The sequence below is a fragment of the Narcine bancroftii genome, chromosome 3, assembly GCF_036971445.1.
Source record: "Narcine bancroftii isolate sNarBan1 chromosome 3, sNarBan1.hap1, whole genome shotgun sequence".
NCBI lineage: Eukaryota > Metazoa > Chordata > Chondrichthyes > Torpediniformes > Narcinidae > Narcine > Narcine bancroftii.
The window spans coordinates 273,726,008-273,748,723 of NC_091471.1; the positions used below are offsets into that span (position 1 = coordinate 273,726,008).

A 22,716-nucleotide genomic window follows, 5' to 3' on the forward strand; every position below is an offset into this window, starting at 1 on the left:
CTATTGTTGGACGCTGACATGAGAGGCATCGGATGCTAAGTACAAACAAAAATCAGCTGGAAAATATTTTTAGGTCAGTTGAACGAATGCAATGTGTCAGCGTCATTATGCAATTAAACATGCTAAATTCAATAAAAGTTCATTTAATGTTTTTCCAACTTCCTGAAGTTGTCTATCATAAACCCCATTTTCTTTTCTTTTGAAAAAATTGTTGTCCAGTGTGATTAAACATGACATATCAGAATCTGAATTTATTTTCATGAACATGGGTCATGATAATTGTTGTTTTGTGGCAGTATTATATTGTATTACAGGTGCAAAAATTCTTATAAATTATATTTCTGTGAGTACGACAATGTCAAGATTAGGACAGCAGAAAATATTTGCAAGGATCACATCAGAACTGTAGATTGTACCCATCAGGAAGATTAAACAGTCTGGAAAAGAGAAAGCAGTTGCTGTCTTGTTAAGAAGCCTCTTTGAACTGTTGTGGCCTGTGAACTGAATCTATTCCCACACTAAGAATGCCAGGATTTTGTCCAGTGGTCATAAATAATCAAAACATTTGACAGGGTAAACACAGAGAAAATGTTTCCACTTGTGGAGGAGACTAAAACCAGAGTTTTAATTTACTAACCAGTTGAATATTATTTACCCAGAGGTCAGTTACTTATGGGACTCATGGCCTAAGGAGCAGATTGATAGAAAATACAAGTATATTTAAACAGGCAGTGGATAAATCCACGAGGGAGAAAGAGAGAGAAAGGTTTCTTTTGAATTATTAATGAGGCCTGAACATTGCCAGCAAGGCTACTTTTTATTGTCCACCTCAAATTTCTCCAGAACCAAGGAGATAGTCTCCCACAATGGTGGGCCTGGAGTCACATAATTGGTCTGAGTCCGAGGTCCTCCTTCTCAAAAGAATAGCAGTGAACAAGAATGATTTTCACAACAGTCTGATCATTTCAAAGCTACCATTTCTGAAATGAACTTTTTTTTAACTCTGGATTTATTTAATTACTTGAATTTAAATTCCACACTGTTCTAGTAGGATCAGTCACACAGGTCTCATGGATGTTGGCCCAGTGGTCCAGGTCTCATGGATGTTGGCCCAGTGGTCCAGGTCTCATGGGTGATGGCCCAGTGGTCCAGGACTCATGGATGTTGGCTCAGTGGTCCAGGTCACATGCACGTTGGCCCAGTGGTCCAGGTCTCATGGATGTTGGCTCAGTGGTCCAGGATTCCTCATGGGTGATGGCCCAGTGGTCCATGTTCCATGGATGTTGGCCCTGTGGTCCAGGTCTCATGGATGTTGGCCCAGTGGTCCAGGTCACATAGATGTTGGCCCAGTGGTCCAGGATTCTTCATGGGTGATGGCCCAGTGATCCAGGTCACATGGATCTTGGCCCACAAATGTAATCACTGTGCATCATCATTATTGCCCTCAAAAATAATCCTCCAAGGACCAGTTGGACTGAAAGAATTATTTCTGTGCTTTGCAATTCCTATGATTCAATAACTCTGCTTTTGTTAGAGCCATCCATACATGAACTATGATCGATTTGTGGTTTACATCAGATATATACACATTGTGAGATTGTCACAAGTCACTGTGTAGCAGTATTGAGCTGCTCCATACCCATTACATCCCTGTCAATTTTACAGAGGGCTGGGAAATCGAGCTGACTAATCAAATATCCATTGTCATATGTGAACCTTGCAAGATCATTATAACACAGAACAAAGCCACTGGCCCATTGTTGAAACATAATCTATCCAACATCCAAACTTCATGAGCCAAGTGTCTCTCAAAGACATATAAATGAATCCAATAAATAAATGAAAAAAATGGAATATTTTAGAGACATTGCTTCATTTTGTAGTACAGTAATTACTTGCAAAAAACCAGAGCATATTATAACAGCTAATAGTTGCATTACACACAAAAGCATCACTGATATTTAATCAGCATTTATCCACAATCTGACTGGAAATTATTAACAGATTTAAATTTAACACAAGTGGCAGAAGAGTTGGTTTGTCTCCTGACTTCTCAAACTCCTTACGATGATGAGTTTGTGTTAGGCTGGCCAGAATTAATTGGAATGAATGCTATTTTTATTTTAATTCCAACCCCCTCCCATCCCCTTCCGTATTCCCTCTTACTTTCCCCGCGAGGATGTTGAGAATGAAAGGTAAAGGCACTGTTGTAGAGCTTTTCTCCTTATTTACCCCAATACCAGAGGTACATTATCCTGTCCTGTCAGCTATCCTCCATTGCTGGACTAAACTGCCTGATGACTAAACTGGTCATCTTTGCTGACCATCACAGTAACACTGCCAGCACACACAGCTTCTCCATTTCTTCTCATGCAGGGGGCGAGATCTTGTGTGGGGCTCCGGTGTGAGTAAGTGGTGTCTGAAGATGCATTCTTTTCCTATCAAAAATGTTCCCACGTGCAAATATAATTCTGCCCTCTTACCCCCACTGTGGCTTTCAATGGGGCAATTGCCCAGATGTATATTATAATCCTATTTGACACGTACCAGGATCTCACACGATTGCAGAGCTAAAATTTTATTCATTTGTGGCGCAGAAGTGCTTTTTTTTCCTCGGGGAAAAGCAGCCAAGAAGAAAGGCCCTGCTTGTGTCCGTCTTCCCCATTCATAATTATAAAATGGCCACCAATGCAGCGCACTGGAATCGAATAATCGGCCCAAACCAATTTGAATGAACATTTTCCCACTCAGCATAAAATATCAATTTAACTCAGTACTCTGTTTGATTCTGCATCTGCTTCACTTTGGGAGGAACCAAATACTTCAGAGAGGAAATGAGTGAGCATCTTGAAAAAGGATTCATGAATGGGAACAACTGGGTGTGCTTTTGTCATACGACCTTTTAAATCACAGAGTCCCCTGGGCTCATTTTTCCAGCAGCGTTTTCTGGCTACTCTACCTGTAAGATCCCTTAAACCACACAACCCTCCACCCCCTCCCAGAGAACTTGAATTCGAATTCCAGCGGGGAGTCATTCTATAGCGTTGAAATTCAATTCCTGTTTTATTATGTTGTCAATGCACTATGGAAATTCTTTCAGGCATGTTAACATGATAGCGGACAGTTGAAGAGAAATAAAATAAAAGTGTGGGCCTGTGAAAGGTTAGGGGGAGAAAATCAAACTGTTTTCTCAGGTTACCAACATAGGTCAAAAGTACAATCCTGGGCTTGAGCTTTGCCAGCTAATGTTATTTAACCAAAAAAGCAGAAAGTCCTTTCTGAGGGGCGAGAATCGACACTTGACCCTTCACCGAAAATTGCATTTGAGTACAGATACAGAATTCAACAGCAAGAGTAAAACATTAAATTTTAAATTTAGATCTACAATACGGTAACAGGCCCTTTCAGCCCATGATCCTGTGCCACCCAATTGACCTACAAGGGCAGGATGAAATATGGAGCTCCCAGAGAAAACCCACACAGCCACAGGGAGAATGTACAAATTCCTTACAGACTGCATGGGATTTGAACCCCAATCCTGATTGCTGGCGCTGTAAATGTGTTACCAACTGTACCACCCTAAGTTAAAAGATGTAGTACCTAAAAAATTCACTTTGATTTGGCCCCTTGGTAACACTGTATAATTGAAAATCTATATTTTTTAAGCTCCATTTGGCTGCGTTCACCTTTCCAGACTGAAAAACTGTTGCATTGGTTAAGTTGTTGTCTTGCAGGTGTCACTGAAAAGCCAGAACTAAGAACCAATGCTGACAAAATTCATTTGGATAGGTTTTTCAATCCTGTATTTAAAACAAAACACTAGTACCCTCTCACTGATCCCTCCCTCCAACAAGCCTGTCTCATCCCTCATTCCAAAAAGCAGATAACTCCTTTTATTTTTGCAGCATTTGGCTGATGGTAAATGTGATCCCTTTAAATGTTATACCTGGAATTTATGGGCATATTGAAATTGGTCATATATGTACATAATATTTGATGTACTGAGTGATGACATAAAGGGTGTCCCTTCCAGTTCACTAGGATCCAGCCAGTTAAATATAGAATGCTAGATATGAAATGTTCATTGTAATCTGGGACAGTTGGCAACCTGGAACTCATGTTTTTTCCACATTCCTCACTACTGGTGTCAAATCTAATTTAATGACACAATAATGCATTCAATACCGTCTGCTTTTGATTTAAAGTAAGCCCTGCCACTATTGGCCATGTGGATACATTTTTTTGTTCCATCTGTACTTTCTCATTGGATTTTTATTGTTACAATCTGTAGAATCAGAATTTATTGTCATGAACATGTCAAGAAATTTGTTGTTTAGTGGCAGCGTCACTGCGCTGTAAATTATATTTCAAAATTAAATAAATAGGGCAAGAAAAATAGGAGAAAGTGAGTTGGTGTCTGTGGTCCATTGCCATTATCTGGTGGCTGAGGGGAAGAAGCTGTCCTTATGTTGCTGGGTATTCATCTTCTGACTCCCGTACCTTTTTCCTGGTGGTTGCAGTGTGAAGAAGGCATGGCCTGAGTGGTGGGGCTCCTTGAGAATAGAGACTGCTTGTAGACGTCCTCGACTGAGTGAAGACAGGTGCCCCGTGATGTTGCTGGCTGAGTTAACAACTCTCTGGAGGTTTTTTCTGTCTTGTGCATTGGCACCTCCATACTATACAATGATGCAACGAGCCAGAATGCTCTCCCCAGTACACCTGTAGCAGTTTTCAATGCTCTATGGTGACATACCAAATCTCCTCAAACTCCTGATGAAGTATAGTCACTGGTAAGTCTTCTTCATGATTGCATTAACATGGAGGCTCCAGGACAGGTCCTCAGAAATGATGACACCCTGAAATTTGAAGTTCTTGACCCCCCCTCCCCCCCCACACTCCATGAAGACTGGTTTGTGTTCGCTTGATCTCCTCCTAAAGTCCACAATCATCTCCTTGGTATGTTGAGTGCAAGGTTGTTGTGACACCACTCAACCAGCTGATCTATCTCCCTTCTGCATCCTTTCGCTGTCTGTGATTCTGCCACAAATTTGTAGTTGGCATTTGAATTGTGTCTAGCCACAGTCATGGGTGTAGAGTGAGGTGAGCAGTGGGCTAAGCCTGCATTTTTGAGGTATGCATGTGATGATCTCTTTAATCAGTGTCTGAAATAATACTGGCATATAGGCTGGGCTTTAATGGAGACGCTGGATGCAGTAAAGTGGTGTGAAGAGCACCAATTAGATGCCGATAGGGCTGTCTTGGAACATCCTCAGAAAAGCAGCGACACACTGTTCAAACCCCACCATGGAAGGTGTGAGAAATTTTAGCTCATGTAATTACAGAAAACTGGAATTTAAAAAATCTAGAAATTGCTATGTAATCGTAAAACCCATTTGCTTCACTATTTTCTTTCAGGAAGGAAATCTGTCATCATTGGTATGTGACTTCAGGGCCACCAATTTAGTTGACTTTTAACGACCCTCTTAAACGTGCAGCAAGCAATCAGGGATGGATAATAAAGGCCAGCCTTACCAGTCACATCTACAAGTGACCAAGAAATAAATTTCAAAGAACTGAAGTGGCAGCATCAAATTTCAGATTCTGCATAAATATTCAACAGCGAAACCCAATCTGGTCTCCAGCCATTTCCTCCTGTATCCCCAAAGTCATATCAATGGTTTAATTAGCCATTCTAAATTGGCCTGACTCTAGGTGAGCAGTAGAAGGTGGAGGGGACAGGAGGAAGAATTTATGACACTTAACGAGAACAAAGGCACAAGATTATTGTCAGATTAGTGCAAATAGGCGGTTGATGGTCAGTGGTGACTCAATGAGCCCAAGGGCCTTTCTAGTTGCTTTGTATCTCAATGACTCTAACCTGTCGGCATTATTGTAACATCACTTTTTCTTTTCACTAACTGTGAATATTTATTTTTCTATGGTTTCATATTTATTATCTCTTTTCATGTCTCATGACATATGGTGGGAATTTAATTTATTTTTCTTGGATCTATCTTACATACCTGTGTGGCTGCACCAAGTAAGAATTTTAGGGCATCTGCATGTTGTACATGCATTTGAAAATAAACTCTCTTATGTCTCCCTTCTCACCAACACCAAGAACCCCAGCTATTCTTACACTGCTGTCTTTCGCAGATGTTCATTGTATTGGTCAATTGCTCAAGAGGAGATCAACAAGATTTTATCTAATACTTACTTGGCTTCCATGGTTTTGTACCACTTTAGGGAGTGGATTTTACTCACAGAACTTGTGTATCACTAATAATAGCAAGTGCCAATTTGAAAAGATCACAAAACAACATAACTTGGAGTTTGAAGTTGTTCTGCTTTGGATGTAGTGAGGTGAAACATGAAAGTCTGCAACTGCTGTGATTGTAGTAAAAACACAGGAATGCTGGAGGAAGGTCAGCAGGTCTCACGGCATCTACAGGAGGTGAAGTAATAGAATGGATGTTTCGGGCATGAGCCCTTTTTCCAATGGATCAGGCCTGAAACTTTGGTTACATAACCTTTCCTCCAGCATTTCTGTCTACATCACGCAAATAAATGAACAAAGCAGCAGAAGAATTGCAATGCGACAGCATCTCGTGATATCATAAATATATTAATAAAGATTTGACCTGTTGTCTTCTTTGGCTTGGCTTCGCGGACGAAGATTTATGGAGGGGGTAAAAAAGTCCACGTCAGCTGCAGGCTCGTTTGTGGCTGACAAGTCCGATGCGGGACAGGCAGACACGATTGCAGCGGTTGCAGGGGAAAATTGGTTGGTTGGGGTTGGGTGTTGGGTTTTTCCTCCTTTGCCTTTTGTCAGTGAGGTGGGCTCTGCGGTCTTCTTCAAAGGAGGTTGCTGCCCGCCAAACTGTGAGGTGCCAAGATGCACGGTTTGAAGCGTTATCAGCCCACTGGCGGTGGTCAATGTGGCAGGCACCAAGAGATTTCTTTAGGCAGTCCTTGTACCTTTTCTTTGGTGCACCTCTGTCACGGTGGCCAGTGGAGAGCTCGCCATATAACACGATCTTGGGAAGGCGATGGTCCTCCATTCTGGAGACGTGACCCATCCAGCGCAGCTGGATCTTCAGCAGCGTGGACTCGATGCTGTCGACCTCTGCCATCTCGAGTACTTCGACGTTAGGGATGTAAGCGCTCCAATGGATGTTGAGGATGGAGCGGAGACAACGCTGGTGGAAGCGTTCTAGGAGCCGTAGGTGGTGCCGGTAGAGGACCCATGATTCGGAGCCGAACAGGAGTGTGGGTATGACAACGGCTCTGTATACGCTAATCTTTGTGAGGTTTTTCAGTTGGTTGTTTTTCCAGACTCTTTTGTGTAGTCTTCCAAAGGCGCTATTTGCCTTGGCGAGTCTGTTGTCTATCACATTGTCGATCCTTGCATCTGATGAAATGGTGCAGCCGAGATAGGTAAACTGGTTGACCGTTTTGAGTTTTGTGTGCCCGATGGAGATGTGGGGGGGGCTGGTAATCATGGTGGGGAGCTGGCTGATGGAGGACCTCAGTTTTCTTCAGGCTGACTTCCAGGCCAAACATTTTGGCAGTTTCCGCAAAGCAGGACGTCAAGCGCTGAAGAGCTGGCTCTGAATGGGCAACTAAAGCGGCATCGTCTGCAAAGAGTAGTTCACGGACAAGTTTCTCTTTTGTCTTGGTGTGAGCTTGCAGGCGCCTCAGATTGAAGAGACTGCCATCCGTGCGGTACCGGATGTAAACAGCGTCTTCATTGTTGGGGTCTTTCATGGCTTGGTTCAGCATCATGCTGAAGAAGATTGAAAAGAGGGTTGGTGCCAGAACACAGCCTTGCTTCACGCCATTGTTAATGGAGAAGGGTTCAGAGAGCTCATTGCTGTATCTGACCCGACCTTGTTGGTTTTCGTGCAGTTGGATAATCACCCTGTACAAAAACAAAGGCGAGAAATCAGACTGCTCAAACTACAGGGGAATCACGTTGCTCTCCATTGCAGGCAAAATCTTCGCTAGGATTCTACTAAATAGAATAATACCTAGTGTCGCCGAGAATATTCTCCCAGAATCACAGTGCGGCTTTCGCGCAAACAGAGGAACTACTGACATGGTCTTTGCCCTCAGACAGCTCCAAGAAAAATGCAGAGAACAAAACAAAGGACTCTACATCACCTTTGTTGACCTCACCAAAGCCTTCGACACCGTGAGCAGGAAAGGGCTTTGGCAAATACTAGAGCGCATCGGATGTCCCCCAAAGTTCCTCAACATGATTATCCAACTGACCTGTTGTACATCCTAGAGAAACTACGACCCCCACATTCCCTGTGCAAAGCTATTGGAGTAGACAATTTTACACATTGTACTTAAGTGATTTATAAATGGTCAAGTATGGCTTTCAAACAGTGGATGGGTAAATGTCTATCATTAATGATAGGAGGTAAACACAAGTGAAGCATTTGGACATTGTGCTAGTTTGGAAAGTGACACATTAACTTGTGTTGGTCCAACAATACCTTGTCAAGAATCAGCTTGGCTTCATGCATAGTCCAAATATTGTGGTTTCAAGGACAATCAATCAGAGATTCATTGAAAGAATCTAATATTCCATATTATTTTTTATTGAATATCTACTTTTCTGTATTGAATAGTCAGTTGGTTTTCATTTTTTTCTTTTGTATGCATATCTTTCTTCTTGAGTACAGTTTACAGTCATTTATCAGTAGAAATTCTGCCTGGCCTGCAGTAAAAAAGAAATCTTAGGGTTGTAGGTGATGTCATGAATGTACTCTGAGAATAAATCTGAAGTCAGAAGGAAGCTGGTCTGGGTGAGTATGTTTGAACTTTGAATCCGCATCATTGCAGTACTGAGGGAGTGGTGCAGTGCCAAAGTTCCTCCCCTTTGAAATTCTTCTTGGATGAGGCATAAAGCTAATCCACTCTTTATCCATTTGGATAAATGTAATTGAATCTTATTTTTTAAAATGAAAAAAAAAAGCAAAATACTCCAGAGAGACTGCAGATGCTAGAATCTGAAGCAACAAACTGTCTGTCCAAGGATCTCAGCAGGTTGAGCAGCGTCATTCCAGCCTCAATTAACCATTCTTTCTCTCCGACTGATGCTGCAAAATATTCTGATGTCCTGTCAATGTGCATGTTTCAATTGGCAACACCAAACCAAGGTAAAAGTTAACTTGATCACTCAGCTCATTGGTATCTCATTCCCTGGAACTTGCCACAAACAATGCTGATTTGCCTTTGTGTGCATTGTTACAGCTCAAAGAGAGAGAGAAAAAAAATTGTCCGCGATGCTCCGTGAGGTATCCCAAGAACGTGGCTCATTAATTACCTTTTGAATCTTACTTTACTGCTATTAAATGGAAATTTAAAAGCATGTTCTATTCCCATTACTAACCTTATGGTTTCATAAAAATGAGGAGGGCATGATGCAATGTAATTAAATTGACAAACATCATTAAATTTAGTTTTTAGATATTAACATATATATGGGTCGGCACAACATTGTGGGCCAGGGTCGGCACAACATTGTGGGCCAAAAGGCCAGTACTCTGCTGCAGTGTTCTATGTAAGTCAAAAGGAGCACATGAGAAATGAGGATCAACTAAATTTTACAATGAGAATACAAACATAATTAAAATAATCCCTGTCCAATTATTTGCTCTTAACTGCAAGATTAGATCGGCAGCAAACTTGCTTCAAACAGGACTACGGATGAATTACTAAATATTTATCTGGATTTTCAATGAGCTGGTCAGGCTAAAATACCATAAGACATAGGAGGAGAATTAGACTATTTGGCCCATCAAGGCTGCTCCACCATTCGAATCGTGGCGGATGTATTTTTCCTCTCAATCCCATCCTCCTGCTTTCTCCCCATAACTTCTGACACCTTTACTAATCAAAGACCTATCAACCTCCACTTTCAATCTACCCAATGGCTTGGCCTCTAGAGGCATCTGAGGTAACGAATTCCAGATTTACCACCCTGTCTCTGTTATTTAATTGAACTAAAAACCCAATTAATTAAACTGAATAAAAATTGAATTGAAACATTATAGATCTAAGCCCAAATGAATATATTGGAAAATTCAATCAAAACAGTTGAATGTAATACAGTTCAACTCTGATTATCCAAAATCGGATTCTCCAAAATCCTCATTTACCCAATTTGTTTTTTGTTAAATTGGAGCCGAACTGACCGGGGATGTCAGGCTCCCGGCGCCAGCAGCAGCGAATTTTGGGCTCCCAGCAGCAGCGGCCTCAACTCCTGGGCGGGAGCGGGACCTTCGGGCTCCCAGCATGAGCAGAGCCTCGGTGGGAAGATATCGGTGATCGTTGGAGGCCAATTTTTTTTTTTGGTGAGAATTAAGCATTATTTTAATGCATAAAAAGCCTTACCTTGTTGTTTATTGTTGTTTAAACACTGATTTGCTGTTGCTACTGGGCTGTTTTTTTAAAAAATGATCAGTTTTTAAAAAAATGTTGATCTGACATAGGCCTGGTCCCAACCATTTTGGATAATTGGAGCTGTACTGCAATTAGAACTTGTTGCTTTTAAAAGATTACATTTAGGGATGTCAACTGTGTCCCTGGCATAAAGTAAAATTGTAACCATCAGACAGTAAGTGTTTGATGTCTTCCTTGGGCAGGCAGTTGGACTAGTTCATCCTGGATCCTAGTAATTAACATGTGTGTTCTACTCGTGAACATCTCCTCACTTGTCAGGAGGCCGCAAATGCACAACCTGAGAAGACTGAGGTGGGCAAGGCTACCGGTCACCATCCCGTCAACTTTCTACAGGAGCTCTATCGAGAGCATCCTGGCCAGCTGCATCATCATGTGGTACGGTTGCTGCAGAGAAATGGATCAAAGGTTAATCCACAGGACCATAAGAGCAGCAGAGAGGATCAATGCAGTCTCCCTCCCATCAACGTGATCTACTGAAATCTGAAGAAATCTGAAATAACTGAAGAAATGATTGAGGACCCCTACCACCCCACACACAGCATCTTTCAGCTGCTCCCATCAGGAAAGAGATACAGGAGGATCAGATCCAGAACCACCAGGCTGAGGAACCGTTTCTTCCCACTTGGCAGTGAAGCTGCTGAATGACTGAACTGCTCACACTAACCATCTGAAACTCTACTATTTATTAAACAATACTCATTTATTTAAACATTTGTATATTTGTTCTACACATGTATTGCTTGTCTGTGTGTCTAATTGTGCATTTGCATATTTTGACACCTAGAACAATGTTTAATCAGGTTGCCTTTGTGCAATTGGACTATAAATGAACAACCTTGGACAATCTTACAGAATCCTTCATTTTCAGAAAGTGCACATTTAAAACATCACCTTTAAACACTGAGATTGAGCTGTGTGATGATCCGGGGGGTGGGGGGAGGTGGTGGAGGTGGGGGAGATGAAAAGATTACAGGATTTTGTCAACTTTTCCTTTCAAAGGTCCTAAAAATTTATAAAAGGAAAGTATTTCAATTGCAAGGGTCGATGAGGTGACAAATTAGTGCTGGTATAGTGTGGTACGATGCACATTTTATCACTGCTGTTCAAGCCATAAGTGGCCAGCATTAACTTCAAAATCCAACATCAGTCAGTACCTTTTTTTTTCCCCCAAAAAGTCTAGCCTGCAAAAATAATCTCAAAACATTTGCCCATCTGCTGAAGTGTTGATGTTATCTACTGATCTCTTTCTCTCCTCAAATAAAATATGGGATAATTTGTACATCAAAGACCACACAGCATTTGATTGGTAATGCTAAGTATTGCAAAAATGCAAAAACAAGGGCTGCTCTCTTGCCCAAGAAAGATTTTAATATCCTAGTCACTAACGCAAAGCATTCCAAGCTAGTCCCACTTTTGTCTTTTATTGTATCTATATTCTGATGACCAAAAGAGATAATGGAGCCTGAAAATTTTGAAACAGCTGAGATGAATCTTTGATCAGAACTCATTTTCTTTTTGCAATTATTTTGGCTCTTTTGAAGACAGTTTTTCAATTGCCCATAACATAGAGCACAAAGAAAGCTTTTAAGTTTTGTTTCAGTTGCATGAAGGATGCTCCAGAATTGCACTTGAGTGCCACATCAGGGACTTTTGAGAGCAAATGACCCTTAAAAAAAATCTGATTTCTGATCAGCAATACAATTCTGATTTGAATGTGGCAATGCATCAGAAGATGTGCGGGTAAATGAGACAGCATTTCTGTTGAAATAGGTTGGGGCAGGTGGTGCACAAGGTTATGTACAGCTGACTCAGATTAATTTTAATTTGACTTGAAAAAATATTATTTCATTTCAAATTAGCTGGGCTCTGTTACATTTAGATGATTTTTTGGTTAAAGAATATGGTAAGTCAATAAATATTTTCTGATTCTGAGAATTTAAACTTAGTTTAGCAATCTTCTAAACAATAAAGATATGTAGCTACTCACTTTCTTAAAGGACTGTTAATAAGTCTTAGGAATTTAAAAAAATGTGCTAGAAAGTTATCTTGCATAAGGGTCTTTAATTTCCTTTGGAAATTTTTTGATTTCTTTACCACAAAGTCAGACTTCATATAGCTCATTGGGTCGACGGCAACTCTCACAGCAATGCCATGGCTCCAATAATCTTCCTGATAGCCAATAAAACAGAAATTATCATCTAAAATCAAGGCACCATACTCATGACCAAAGACACCAGTCTTAGCAATAGCCCCACATTGTTTTTAATGGTTACAATTTTAATTTACGCCTGTGACATGCATGTTATTTTTGAGTTTGTTAATCTAAAAGGAAAAACCTAGCCCCTACTGTCTTAAAACCTCACGTCAGATCTACGTGTTCATTGGATCATTTAAACATACAGGACGGTAAAAAGCCCTTCCAGCCCACAAGCCCGTGCCGCCCAATTACACCCAATTGACCTACAACCCCGGTATATTTTGAAGGTTGGGAAGAAACTGGAGGACCCGGAGGAAACCCACACTGACATGGGGAGAATGTACTAACTCCTTGCAGATAGCGTCAGATTCGAACCCTGGTCACTGGCGCTGCAACAGCAATGCACTAACTGCCTCACCAACAGTGCTGCCCTGATCATATTGTTTGTGGAAGTTGAATTCAGAGCAAGAACTTTGCATATTGACAGAACTAGTTTCTATGTAAAACATTCCAAGTTTAATTGCAATTTTCCCTCCGGATGTGTAACAAGTTCTCACAGTTGCCAACAGGCAACATACCAGGTTCAATCTCTAAAGCCAACTGTTACAGAAATGTACATCAACAATTGTCCAGTGATTGGATTTCATCCATTTTGGCTGCAATTATTGCAAGAGACAAATCATAGGAAATATCTTGAACATTTAAGAACCTTTGAGATAACTTCTTTGTGATAAATCAGGAAATTTGCAGATTGGAAGATGATTGTAAACTACTGGCTCCAGGTCAGATTAATCATTAAAAATATCTGCTTTATTTGTACATCAAAGACCACACAGCATTATATTATTTAATATAATAGCTACTTCTGATTGGATGGACTGAAAGTGCTATGATTACCCAATAAATATTTATTGTTTGTGATTTTTCATCTAGTTATTAAAGCAAAGATGGAAATGAGAAGACAATTGACTCAAATTGCAAAGATAGGTAAGTGGGAGGAAATTGCATAAAATGTCAAAGAGACACTAATTGCTATTAATGAGACAAACAGTTGCCAGTGTACAAGCTGATATGGTCCATCTTTAAAATGGCAACACAAGAGGACAAGTGTTTGCAAAACTCCTGGGTGTCTTTTGGTATCCAGTTCAGCAACTTCATCTGTGCATTCTTGGGAAAAGTGAATGCATATCTCAAAACTTGCACTGTCAGTCTTGGGACTGACACAGGGCAGCTGTGTTAAAGTGATTTACAACCACAAGTACCCAATCCAATTTCCTGAAGTTCACGAATCAACTGAGAACTGATCACGAGTACACATGTAGTCTAAGGCCTGTCAAGTGATGGTGATGCAAAGCTCAAATTAAAAACCACATAAATTAAGTCTCATTTCTAGCCTTCACCACTTTAACATATAATAAACAGAAAGAAATTAGACATTTTTCTGAAAGCTTTTAAAAATGATAAATATAAAAATTGTGGGAAAGCACAAAATATAAAAGGAATTGCTGATAGGTGGATGGGTAGACAACTTGTAAATCTGGAAATGGTACAGAATAAAGAAATGATTGGGAACCTCTGCATTTAGCCAAGAGTATCAGTGATGTAATCAGATGTGGCTAAAACAGATCCTTGCCAAGGAGAGAGTGAAGTATGGTAAGGATGGGAAATGAAGGCCTTCAGGGCAATGGGACCACCCTCAATAATAACTATTCCAAAGATGTTAATAGGTCAATTGGTCACAAGGGAGTATTTGGGCAGTACAGACTCATGGGCTAGAAGGGCCTGTTACTGTGCTGTATCTCAAAATTAAATTAAATTTAACATTAAGAGAAGTATGCATCTGTGTAGAAGAATAGTGATGAACCTGTGGAAATTTATCGCAAAAGGCAGTTGTGGAGGTCAAGTTGTTTGGAGTATTTAAGGCAGAAATTGATAGATTCTTGATTAGCCAGGGCATCAAAGATTTGTGGGGCTGAGTGGGAAAATGGATCAGCTCATAATTGAATGGCGGGGCAGACTCGATGGGCTGAATAGTCTATTTCTACTCCTATGTCTTGTGGGTGTTTAATGAGCCTCGCCATTAGCAGTCAAATTTAAATTCCCATCAACCTCTGTCTTGTTCCTCCTCTGATTCTGAGAAGCACAGATAACGTTTTTCCCCAGGGCAGGAAAAGCAAACACCAGAGGATATCGTTACAAAGTGAAGGAAGAAGAGTTTAGGGGAGTTGAAAGAGGCAAGATTTTTTTTCCCCACGCGCAGAGAGTTGTGGGGGCCTGGAATGCCTTTCTAGGGATAGTGGTGGAGGCTGAAATATTAGCGGCATTTAAGAGACTCTTAGACACGTGGTTGAAAGAATAATAGAGGGTTACAGGGTAGGAAGAGCTTAGTTGTTTTTTTGGTAGGAATGTATAGATCGGCACATTATCGAGGGCCAAAGGTCATGTCCTGTGCTGTAATGTTCTATGTTCACAAGAATCAAGCCAGCTAATTTAAAACTAGAAACTTGATCTACAGGAAACTTAAATTCTATATTCCAGGAAGGACTTCGATCAGTAGTATTGGACCCAAACGAATCCCCAAAGCCAGAAAAGAGATGGGAAAACCTCAGGGTCATAAACATCCAATGAGCCACACTGTGGAAATGTTAAGGTCTAAAGATAGAAGGCATTCACTTACTGAAGTTGAAATGTGTCACTAATTGTGATTTTGATTTAACTCTTCACCTTCCTGACTCATCTGCTCTAGATGAATCTAAAGGGCCAGAGAAAGTAGCATATTAAGCATTCAGATTACACAAAGGCAGTGTTTTATTCGCTTGTGAATCTGTGGGAGTCATTTTACTGCATCTCTTGCTCCCATTGTTGCCTTCGCTACATCAGAGAGACTGGACGCAGACTGGGAGATCACTTCACTGGGCATCTTCGGTGAGCATCAATGGCAAGGATCTTCCAGAGGCTAACCATTTCAATTCTGTGCTCCACTCCCGCACTCATATGTCTGTCCATATTCTCACACACTGCCAAACTGAGGCCACCCATAAATTGGAGGAGAAACACCTGAAATTCCTTCTGGGCACTCTCCAACCAAAAGGCATTAACATTGACTTCTCTGGTTTCTGCTAGCCCACTCCCCATTCTCCCTCTCTTCCCAATCATTCTGCGTCCTTTCCTCCAGCTCTCCACCCCTTCCCTCTCAGAGAGCTACCCCCTCCCCTGGTTTTCTGTTGTGCCCTCCCTCCTTCATCCACCTATTACCTCTTGCCTGTGGACCTGGGCTCCTTCCCCTCATCCCACCATTTTGCTTAAACCTTGAGGATGGGCTCATGCCCAAAATGTTGTTTTGAGTCTTTATCTTTGCTATATAAAAGTTTGCTGTTTGATCTGCTTTGTTTCTCCAGCGTTGCGTTTTTACTTCAATGCAAGGTGCTCTCTGGGAATTAAAAGGAAACATTTACACATGCCCACACTGAAAGTGATACTACACTTTAAAAATGCTTGTCCAATGAGCAACATTAAATTAATAAACACAAATGTTTGTAGATTGCTCAACACTCACAGTTCCTATTTTCCCAGAATTTTATTGGTGGCCACAGGTTGCAATAAATGAGACCACGCTATGAAGTGAGTAAGACATTTCTTTCTGGTGGTAACTTGGCCGTAAGTAACAGAGGGTGGACCAGCATCAATTTCCACTGGATTGGTGCCAAACAAGTTTCATATCAGCCTAATATTTTCCAGTGCTGTCTTATCATCTTTATAAATTCTTAATTGTGTGGATTTAGATCCACCTGACTGAAGTTACAGTGCAAGTTATTATATCACAGAACAGATTTTGAACCACCCTCTGAGTGATCAAGATACTTATCGAAATTGAGATCATATAATTGTTTTATCAGCAAGCCTAAAAGCAATTACAGTTATGCAGCTACTTTCATAACGAGGAAATAGAAACCCTTATAATCGATAAATTCCAGCAATTATATCTCTACACAGGGGAGGCAAATTGACACACCTAGCTCTCTGGTAATACAATCAATAACATAGCAACTTAGTGCAGCCAGAAAAATAAAATGCACCTACCAGCTTTCTGAAATAACCTATTCTCAATGATCTGTGATTTTAGAAGTGTCTGATGAAGCAGCTTGACCCAAAAGGGATCTTTCAACATTGGAAACCAGCATTTCATAGATTCATTGCTATAATCACTCCTCAAAAACAAATTACACTGGACAACATGTTTTTTTTCCTCCAAAAGGTTTGCTTCCTGAGGGAAAAAAAATGGGGATTATTATGGACAACTACAAGATGAACACAAAGATAATTTCAGATTTTCTGTATCACGTACAAAGTTGGAGAAAGATTAAATTAACATTTATTGAATTTAACATGTTTAATCGCATAATGATGCTGACACATTCCCTTCGTTCAACTGACCTAGAGATGTTTTGCCGCTGATTTTCATTTGAACTCTGTATCTGTTGCCTCTCGTGTCAGTGTCCAACAATAGTCAGCTGGCATTGATGGATTCCAGTTGCCCTGATACCGCTTTTCCATGGTCACAATGTCCTGGTGAAACCTTTCACCATGTTCGTCACTGACGGCACCAGGATCAGCCGGGAAGACGTCCAAATGTGAATGGAGAAAATGAATTTTCAACGACACGTTTCATTTCGTGGTTTTGTATGGTTCCAATAGACTTAAAATATGACTGGAAATCACAAAAATAGGTTAAATCTAATAAATAATTTATAAGGTGAGCCCAAAATCTATTAAATACAACCAAAAGTGTTCAGGAAGAAAAATCTTCATTATCCAGTGTAATATTTTCAATATCAATTTGCCTTCTACTCAATCGGCAGCACTCTCACCTCCATGCAGAAACTGTGGGTGCAAGTCCTGCTGTCGGCTTTCTGACAATGCTGTTTTGGGGAACGGCAGAACCGTAATGACGATTTGTTACCTTTTTTCAAGTTGAATGCAAAGAATGTTATTGAACTATTTCAGTGCATGGGAATTATTCTGCCCATTGTTTACCCACTTCGTTAAAATTGATTATTTTATTCATTAGTTAACATTTTCAGGGTAAATTAGCCACTTTGTTTTCTGCACTACACAGTGACTATTCAATGTATTCAAAAGCCAGTGAAGTACATTTGCAATATCGTAAATTTGTAAACTATCCTATAAATGGAAGCTTTTTTTTCCTTTCAATACTTTTTAGATAAAATTTGTAATTGCAGTCAAATATTAACTATTTTTTTGTGCCTTACAATATAAATAACTTTGCAGATAACAAATAATGCTAATTTCAAAGTACCATTAGAATTATACATCTATTAACAGATCCTAAGTGGCTTGGCAGTCTTAACCTGTATTCCAGTTAGAAGATTGCTCAATAAAACTCCTCTTTTGAACCTGCTGAACAACTTGATCTTTAAAGTCAATGCATTGTTTTCATGTACATGGGAACAGAACACAATCTTGAGATGGGATAGATTATAGCTGGGCAAATTTTGAATGGCTGATTTGCTTTTTCTCTTGAAATAATTCTTGATAAACATACCATTTCCTTATGCTATTTAATGGTTCACCCCAATAATTTAGATTTTTTACTTTTCATGAAACATATCTTTATATCTCCACATTTTTATTGGAATATTAAAGCTTTATATTAAAATACTATCTGATTATATTTTCTTCATAATAAATGAATCTGATTTTCCCTTGGGATCACTTGGCAACGTCTAAGTGCTCATTTACTAACCAGATATTTGAAACTGAGCCAGGAATTCAGCATGGTTTTTAAGAGCCGTTAACAAATCCAAAACAGCACTCAATATTTTCTGGGTTGATCGAAAATGAAACATGAAAGCCAGCCATAAGTCTGAACATTCATCAGTGTCGAGAATAATCTAGAAGGAAACCCCAAATTCACTGCATTCCTGACCTTTATTCTCGTCTTGGATTCATGTAATACCTGTCTGAGCATTCCAAATTGCTTTGCAACCAATGAAATGGTTTTTTTTTTAAAAAACACAATGAAGGGAACTGTCCAAATCAAATAAAATTTTCATACCGATGTAAGAGTCGAATTTTGTAGACTCATTTTTTTTTAATTTTAAACTTATGGGGTCGTCTATTACATGGAAACTACTTTTGAGGGGCTGAAATTCACACTAGAATCCAAAATATCAAATTAGTAGCAGAACCCCAAATGAAAAAAAGTAATAACAGAGTCTGCATCACAACACACGCCCCCTTCTACAGGGGAGGTCAGGCCTGCGTTAGGTATCTGCGTTGTTGGAGGCATCGAGAGTTCCAACAGGTGGGAGGGTTAGGCTGAGGCGCGAGTCCACATTGGAGGTGTCGGGAGCTCCGATGGGCGGGCGGGCCAGGACCGAGGTGAGAGCTTGTGATCGAGGCGTCAGGAGTGCCTGTGGGCAGCCAGGGCTAAGGTGAGAGACAAGGATTAAAATTTACATAAGATATATGGTATTATTGGCCAGAAATAGGGGGTCAACTTTTACATGGTATCAGCTTTTTCACAAATATATACAGTAATTTGCACACCTTTTTGCTGACATTTTACTTTCAATCAATATTTCCACTAACAATCACCTATCCCACGTATTAGTAACAATCCAGAAAAATTATGAAATTTTACCCCAGAGATAATCTAGAAAATGTCCAATGTATTGAACTAATTGAGGTCTAATCTCAATTAGAGTTGAATACTAGGACCACAACAACGTCACTTGAGCAACTGGTATCAATTTTTATGTATATCGTCCTTAACTATTAATTCAGTGCCCTGTCAAAAGCAGAATCTTAAGTTGTGCATACAAGATTAATGTCCAGTCCTGACAAGGTAGATATACACAGATATATTAAATGGCAAATGAAATGTAATAATTCCAATATATTATTGAGTTCAAGTTTATTATCCCGATTGTACAAGTTCAACCCAACAAAATGGAGTTCTCTGTTCCTCAGTGTGAAAACATGCAAACATACATCCAGACATAACACTCACACAGACAAACAATGCATGTGAAGTGAGTATACACGTATATAAAAATAAACATCAATTAATAATTAGCAGATTTACAGAGTGACTGTATGAGCAGTTTGTTCAATCCTTCAGCGTTCTCACTTCCCGTGGGAAGAAGCTGTTTCTCAACCTGGTGGTGCTGGCTCTGATCCTCCTGCACCTCTTTCCTGATGGGAGCAGCTGAAGGATGCGGTGTGCGGGTTGGGAGGGTTCCTCAATGATTTTGCAAGCCTTCTTCAAACAAGAGACCCAGTAGAACACATCGATGTAAAGCATAGTAACCTATGCTCTATTCCCAAAAAAATCCCTGCTTATTGTGTGAAAGGAAGGATATGACTTCCTGTCACATGACAAACCCCTGTGCTTCCTTGTAAACAACACTTTGTTGCTGCAGCAGATACCACAGCATCAACTTCACTGGCAGCAAAAGGAATCAATCGATTCATATTACTGTAAATAAGTTGAGAACTTATCACAGACTGAAGGATGGTATCAAGTTCAGGCCGTGTTCTCAGACTGTTCAAGTTTCCAAATCCCCCCCAACAACACAACAACCTTGTAACCATCTCTGACATGACTTGTCACCCTCTCTAAGTAATGATAATAAAGCATTTCTACCAAGAATACCAGCTGTATGTTTCCCAGATGTAATGTAACACTTTCACTGAATAGATGACAGTAGTAAGCTCTGGGGAGACTTTTGAGTTATAAATAGAAAGAAAGTCGGACTGAACAAGAAACCAAAATAAAACCACCAGAGAAAAAATCTGCAATTACAGATGAATAGGATTAATGTCTCATTGTTTGGGGTGAAAAAACTTTGCTCATAAAACTAGTTAATTTGTCAAATTAACTATTACAAATGTAAATGATAAAAAAAATCTAATAAAAACAAGAGAAACCAAAGCTTTTACTAAAATCATGCAAACTCTGCAGGGAATTTTTACTTGGTTTCATCATTCTAGGTTATAAAGAAATTGGGAAATTGGTGAAAATATGGTATTGTATCGGACAATATGTTTTCCAGGCAATAAGTTGGAGAATCTGGAGGCAAACCATGATACGATGAAAAAATAAAGTAAGTTTTACAAGTCATTGCGAGAGTAATTTTTCTTTCCACATACAGAGACAGCGCCACATTTATTCATCATCGTGGATCCAAGTAGGAACTCACGTCCCCTTTCATCCAGCCAACCATGGCATGCTGCATATTGCTCTATGTTTTACCTGCTATCTCAGTTAGAGATCATTCACTTACTATTTAAACTGTATCAATAAATGTATCACAGGGTTGACAACGAAGACATTGTGGATTAGATCATCGTCACTGTGCAATTTTCTGATGAGTCAAGTAAAACTCCCAGGCTCATCATATCTTATTTGGAAGTGTGATCAAGTACATAAAAATCTGTGATAATGATGAACTGACAAACTCATACCATCTGGGTTAGATTGTGAGCAGTTTCCAATGGAGTTAGAATAAGTGTTCCCAGAGGAACTCACTGCCTTCTACGGCAAATTTGACAACAGTAGCAGCAAAGAACCACCCTTCCGCACTCCCATGTCCCCTGATGATCCCATCCTATCTGAGGAGGACGTGTATGTTGCCTTCAGGAGAGTGAATCCAAGGAAAGCATCTGCCTGGATGGCCAACTATTAAAAATCTGTGCTGACCAATTTACCAATGTATTCATGGTTATATTTACTATCTTACCTGTTTCAAACAGCCATCAATCATACCAGTGCCCAAGAGGAGTGCAGTGCCCTGCCTGAAGCGACCAGTAGCACTTACATCTACAGTGATGAAGTGTTTTGAAAGGCTGGTGATGAAGCAGATCAGCTCCAGTCTGAGCGGTGATGTGGATCCATTCCATGTGGCAGATGCCATCTCATTGGGTCTACACAAAGCCCTGGAACACCTGGACAGCGAAGATGCATACAGTTCAACATTTAACACCATCACTCCCTCAAAACTGATCAGCAAATTCCAAGACCTGGGAGTTAACACCCCACTCTGCAACTGGATCGTGGATTTCCTCACCTCCAGTCTGCAATCAGTGAAGATTGGTAAGAACTTCTTCATATTCTCCTTCAGTACTAGAGCACCTACAGGGCTGTATTCTTAGCCCCCAGTTCTACTCACTTTATATCTATGACCGTGTAGCTCGAAACAACAATAACACCATGTAAAAATTTGCCAACAATACCACGGTAGTGGGTGGTATAAAGCAAGGGGATTAGATAGCATATGGGATGGAGACTGAAAACTTGGCTGAATGGTGCAACAACAGCAACTTTTCACTCAATATCACCAAAACTAAGAAGCTGTTGTTGACTTCAGGAAAGGAAAGCCAGAAGTATACAATCCAGTGATCACTAGGGGAAAACAGAGCTGAAGAGGGTGAGCAAATTTATGTTCTTGGGAATCACCATCTCGGATGATCTTTCCTGGACCCAACACACCAATGGCATCATGAAGAAAGCACATCAGCACCTCTACTTCCTCATGAGTTTGTGAAGTTTGGTATGACACCAGAAACCTTGGCAAATTTATATAGAGGTGTAGTAGAAAGCGTCTTGACCGGCTGCACAATGGTCTGGTATGGGGACACCAATACCCCTGAGTGTAAAGCCCTCCAAAAGGTAGTGGACACAGCCCAGGACATCGTACGTAAAACCCTCCTCGCTATCAAGTACATCTACAAGGAACACCGCTGACAGAAAGCAGCGACATTATCGAGGATCCACACCACCCAACACATGCTCTGTTCTCCCTGCTACCATTAGGAAAGAGGTATCGGTGCCACAAGACTCGCACCAGGAGGTTCAGGAACAGCTGCTCCCCCTCCACCATCAGAGTCCTCAACAACAAACTCAATCAAGGACTCATTTAAAGACTCTGACTTGTGCACTTTATTGTTCTCTCTGTATTGCACAGTATGTATATCTGTTTACAGTTCTTTTATTTGTTTACATGTTTTCGCTGTATAGA

At 40.3% G+C, this 22,716-nt stretch overlaps 1 long non-coding RNA gene across 5 annotated transcripts in view; it reads right to left on the reverse strand.

The window, feature by feature from the left end:
* Nucleotides 1-22,716, reverse strand: part of LOC138758785 (uncharacterized) — a 90,434-nt gene that overhangs the window by 21,633 nt on the left and 46,085 nt on the right. The window contains exons 4-6 of one of the 5 annotated variants that reach the window (XR_011354440.1): nucleotides 17,108-17,381; nucleotides 16,754-16,937; nucleotides 15,351-15,425 (exon numbers count right to left, since the gene is read on the reverse strand). The exons of 2 other annotated variants lie outside the window; for them this stretch is intronic. This is a non-coding gene — a long non-coding RNA (uncharacterized lncRNA). The remainder of the gene's footprint in view (nucleotides 1-15,350; nucleotides 15,426-16,753; nucleotides 16,938-17,107; nucleotides 17,382-22,716) is intronic. 2 more of the 5 variants (XR_011354441.1, XR_011354439.1) reach the window with 2 other exon arrangements.